The sequence below is a fragment of the Branchiostoma floridae genome, chromosome 8, assembly GCF_000003815.2.
Source record: "Branchiostoma floridae strain S238N-H82 chromosome 8, Bfl_VNyyK, whole genome shotgun sequence".
NCBI classification, from domain to species: Eukaryota; Metazoa; Chordata; class Leptocardii; order Amphioxiformes; family Branchiostomatidae; genus Branchiostoma; species Branchiostoma floridae.
In genome coordinates, this window is record NC_049986.1 from 2,677,370 (window position 1) to 2,683,181 (window position 5,812).

The following is a 5,812-nucleotide window of genomic DNA, read 5'->3' on the forward strand; positions in this document are numbered from 1 at the left end:
TACTAAAAAACGAGATGTTGACGTTACAAAATCAGGCAATTATTTGTGTCACTTATGGGGCCTTGTTTGATACAATATTTGGAATGGCCTAAATATTCACATTATTCTAACCTTAAAATCATCGAATTCCGACTTTTCTATAAAAAGATATGAGCGTTTGAAGAATTACTTACCCTCAAGGCTATTGTCGGAAAAGCGTTGCTAGGGCCGTTGCTAAGGATGGTCTAGAAGGCTTTCCCACATAAATACGACTCCAGAACTAACTTTTGTGTCGTAATTTGCCGTAGTTATCTCAGTAGAAGTGTTAGGAAAGTTGTGGTAATGTAAAACATTTAACAGATGCATGAATATTGCGTTTGAATGTCATTTATTTCACAAACAAACAAACAAACAAACAAACAAGAATCATCAGTAAAATTGTTGCTAAGCCCGTTGCTAAGTGGGTAGTCATCATGTTTTAAGCAAAATACAGCAGAGAATCAAGATTTCTGACATATTCTGCTCATTTCATATTGTGACCCATACATTACTTAAAATATCATCATCTATTGATGATATTGATTGATCAGAAATTTATTTTGGGCTCTACATGGGGGATATAAGGATACTTGAAAAGGAATTACGCTGATTTTTCTCATTTTCATTGTTGCTCTCTAATGCCATTATGCAGGTACATGTGTACCTTACTAAATAACTGCTTATATCTACTATGTGGAACACAATGAAAAAGGTTCTACATGGGGGTTATCAGGGCACCACAAAGGTGATAACGTTGACTACATAGGAAAAATGGATACAGAAATATACAACATGTTGAAAATCTATGTAGATACACAAAGTACTACGGTAGTAATACACATAATATGTACATTTGTGTGACAATAGTATTTTTAGAATGAATGCACGTACATTGTACTTTTCTATGGGTGTACTGTGTAGTACTGGTGTGCTGCTATTGACAAGCTGCGGTACATACATACAGTACATTCTGCACAGGTGAACAATCGGTTTCCCAGGGGTAAATAATTTACACTAATTCTTTATTGCCAAAGCCATTGCTATGGTGGCCTCTACGATCAATGTTGTGTGTAATCTGAACACATTTTCGTCTACCTTTCTTTTCACTTGGAGTTTGACAATTGTCTTTCACAACTTAGTTAGTGATATATGAAATAACATATATGAAACTGGCAAGGAACCAAACTAAGTACATCATCATCATTTAAACACTGCTGGCCATGTCCACTAGTTTGTTTGGATTTTGGCAGTCGCACCCCATGCATTTACATGACTCCGTGCATGCTAGACCATGCACCCTGCATGAGCAATTAGCTCTACTACATGAAGTTGTACAACTGCATGTGTTCAACTCAATCAGACTCTTTGGCGCCGGATCCTTAGACATCAGGAGTGGAACTAGCACTGTCCCCTTGTCTTCCCAGCCGTGGCCATCTGGTTTGGGCATCTTCTGCATTCCTTTCAGTGACCTCCTCCACAGGCATGTTTGGTATGCACACCTTTGTAAGTGATGTCGTAGGCTGTTGGAAGTTGGTGGAAGTGCTTCATTCCTTTGTTTCTTCTGGCAGAAGATGAAGTACCGCAATTCATCCGTCGTGCACGGAGCTTTTCCGGATTCATAGAGATCACAGACAAAGTTCTCGCTACTCCTGAAGCACTCTTCTCCCAGCTTTGGTTCTTGACCAAAGACCGCCAAGTTGGACTGATGCTCAGGATTCTGGCGCAGAACGGACAACGCTTTCTTCTTCCCGATCCCATGAAAGCTCCCAGTTGAGTCACAGCCAGTTATTGCATGAAATGCTGGTAGTGCCTGGCATAGTTGAGGTCCCAGCGACTGACTCAAACTGTGTACTGGTATGTACCTTGCCTTATCTTTAACCCCTGTCCTGAACCATAGCTCGTCACAACCCAGCTCACTGCAGAATGACGTGCAGAGGACAGCTACATCGGTGTCGGGAGAATTGACAACTATACGTCTGCACTCTCTTGCAGCGTCTTGAACATGCAGCAGTATCCTTGTGTCGGCCTCCTCATGGTCTGAATAGAGGCACTTGAGATCTTCCGTGTGATTGTTTGTTACCATTATAGCTCTTTGGCCATCTTCCAAGCCACCTCCTACGACTATCTTCTGACCAGGTTGAAGATGGCTCATTCCTAGTTCACAGAAACTTTGTGTCAGATACTCAGATAGATTCTCCTTGTTCTTGGGATTGGCCACGTATTTCTTCCACTGTTTTGGTGTCGGTGTGGTGTGACCCTGAATCTTGACTTCAAGCGTACTTTGCTGATCTCTTCGCTGTCTTTCTCCATCTTTGATGCTCGTCTTGTTGTATTGGTCGAACACCACGTCCACTCTTTGGCATTGCTGTCCGAGGTTCGACGTCAGCATCCTGTAATGTAGCGTAGCCAGATCACCAAATAAAGCTGCACCTCCTGTCCCTACCGCCTGAATCGTGGCCATTCCATCAGAGATGTATGCAGTAGATATGTCATTTGTAACAGGTAAGCGTGCATGTACTTGAACTTCTTTCTCCAACTCTGACAGCAGCACACTTTTGCACGTCTTCCTCATCGTACCGTCGGGATGCACCAAGGAGAGAGGGACCGCGCACAGTTCGTAGGTTAGGACTTCTTTCAGGTCAATCTGACGAGACCTGGCTGCGATTACAAGACGACCGAACAAATCGCGATCAGCACTGATTGTAACTACCTTCTCATTGGTAGTCATTCTCCTTTTTTGTGAAAGGGAGTGGAAGGTCTTGATCTTGAGGTGAGGTAACGGCTCCCAAAAGCCTTTCTCGTTTGAATCAAGTCGTTGCCTCACAAACGTGGAGCATTGTTGTAGACCTATCTCATACGCACTGATCAGTCGTACGGCTGCGTCTTCAGGCATCACGACGCCAGTCGCGAAGTTTATCAGTGGGTGAATGTCTTGACTGACATCGGCACAAAACGGATTTGTCATCAGCCCCACTTCGAACATAGCCCGCATCTTTCGCACGTCGTCCTCATCTCTCTTTACCCTTCCGTCCCTGGCTTCTTTATGCGTGGCAATCAGGTCAGAATCGGCAATGCCGCACATTTCTTTGAGCGCCGTCACCACTGCCACCCTTTCGTGTACCGTTGCAAACCATCGCTCAAGGGCGCCAGGCCTTTGGCTGATACCCACGATGCCCCCGCTGGTCTTGGAGTCTAGATTAATAGATTGTTCGAGGGCCATGTCCGTCCATACCTTTGCGAAGGGTTGGTTAGACCGGGAAATGGCGTGGTCGCCGGCCATGAAGGCATTGTGAACCTGGGGATGTGTCTCCGGTAGGCGTCGCATGTCGGCAAGATACACAGGAAGCCATCTGGCATAGTTTGTGCGGTCCATTGAGTTAAAGCATGGTACCATGCATGCCGTTGACGCCAAATGTAGTGACCAATCTCCACTTCTCTCTGCTTTTATGAACTGGAGTAACAGGAGCACCATTGAGACATAGTTATCCCAGAAAGAGAAGAGGTGGGACTTTGCTTTCATTGAAGTCTTAAAGTGCTCGAACTTCGTCATCAGGGCAGGCATGGCCTCATGCAGGGACGTCATTGGCTCGTGCAAATCACCTGCCCGTTCATATGCAAGCTGGACTGCGCTGACCTCCTCTTCAACGTCAGGTGGGATCTCCCCTCCTTCAGGAACTACCGAGGAAATGTATGCCTGCCACTGTAGACGTAGCATGACCTCCATTGTAAGCTTGTGTGCCCTCACTCCCCTATTGTATGACTTCCCTTCAAGGAGAATTGTGGCAGTGTTTGACCCGTACACACCCGACTCGAGTAGCAGGTCATCTAACCCAGATCCTTTGTACTGCTTGCCAAGGAGGGATAGATAGTTAAGAGCAATGTGAAAGCCACCAAGGCGGATGACAGTGTCAGAGAACTCCTCGGGGAGCCGCCATTGAATCTCTTTTGCCATAGAGTAGATGGCAAGGTCAAACGTTATTACGCTGTCTTCCTGGTCGAGGTGTTTCATCATGGCCTGAACCTGCTTCATGACTGTGTACACTGTGCTGTATTCTGTGGGCGATCCTTGAATCATGGGACAGTAGCCAATCACTGTACTGAGCATGTGTGGTGAGAAAGTGGAGGTGACGGCGGCGTGGAATCCGCTCCAGCCAGGAATCGACTGGTCGGGTCGGTTCTGGTGAAGGGATACGTCTACCAGCTTTGTTGGCAGCATTCGCATCAGTACCCATTCCATGTCGACCATCGCTGTGGTACAGATACTGTCGTGGTCTTCTTGTCGCCCGATTAGCTCGCCTACCTTGTTGAGGAAAGTGGTAACGGCTGGCCTTTTCCCACACGCACTAAAATCTAGAATCTCTGTGGCACAGGAGGACGTTAGCGATTTCTTCTTTACTGAGTGGTCTCCCAGTGTCTGGCTTCTGGGCGCTGGTCCATAGGTGCCTCGCTGGAACAGCACGAGTGTGGTGGCATGGGTAGTGTTCTTGCCGTCCAACGTTTCCTCACTAAGGTCATTATTATCAGCTGCCGCCTGAACAAATGTTCCTGGCTTAATGTTTGAAGGCACGACGACTCCGTAGATGTCAGCCTTAGCAATACATTCTGTTGCAAGGCTAGTGTCTACTACTTCTATTTCGTCATATGACGCACAGTGCCCCATTCTGTTCAGGATAGTTAACAGCTGCTTGGATCGTGTTAAGTGCCGTACAGTTAGTCCCAAGCACGTGTGCTTTGGTGTCTTTATTCTTCCATAGCTTGCACAGTGCATGATATCCTGGGCCAACATTAAGATCTTCCTTTCCTGATCACTAGGTGTATCATCATGTCCAACTGTTATTATGTGCTGCAAAAGCTTGAACAGACTGTCGGGTACAACTGACCTGCACGTAGCAAGCGTCATGTCTGCCACACTGATTGGTTGAGTCTGAATCCCGGTGGCATTGCTGATGTCAGACTTGATTGCCATGGCAGCGTGGTAGAGAAGCAGGTCCTTGTCCATGCCTTCTGTTGCTTGTGCAGACTTGCTTTGTTGCGCATCATCAGTAGCAGTCGGAACAGCTGTAGGTGTCCTATAGGCTGCATCAAGAACATCCTCCAGACACACGGAGCTTGAGTAGACCAGCTCAGACATGGATCGATCATAGGGGACATGGAAAGCTATGCTTGCCCCAAAATGACCTTGAAGTTTTGCCTTAAGATGATACTTGGTATAGCTTTTGCTATCCTCACTCCTTTTCTCAAGATTGGTCTTGTACCTGTCCAACAGGGCCGACATGGTAAAGGCTCGTCCAGAATCAAGATGGGGCTGGACTTCGTCGAGTAGGTCTCGAAAGGCTTGTGAGAAACCATCACTGGCCTTACCTGAGGCAACTTTAAGATTTGACTTACTAGTGTAAGACGCCTGACAAGCCTTATGGTACTTCGCTTCGGCTGCAATTAAGTCGTTGTTAAAGGCCCCGAGGATACGAAGTAATTCCCCGTCCTCCTTGACATGAGCAGCCTCTACAATACGCTGACATGCTTCAAAGGTTGACACATTGATGAGATCTTTTACTTTCTTATGCGTTTGCTTTCGGCAGAAAATACACTTTGAAAAGTCAAAGGAAATTGTCTTTGAACGGCACACTGGAACTGACGGCACAGCGGTTGCTGAAGAGGAAGGGCTTACTGTTTTACTCGTCGCTACAGATGTCCTGGTCCTTTTTTCAGGCGGGAGAAGCCAAACGGCGTCTTCTTCACTTTCCATTTTCCTGCATTACCTGCATGTTTAAATGTTTAAGATGTTGTAATGAAC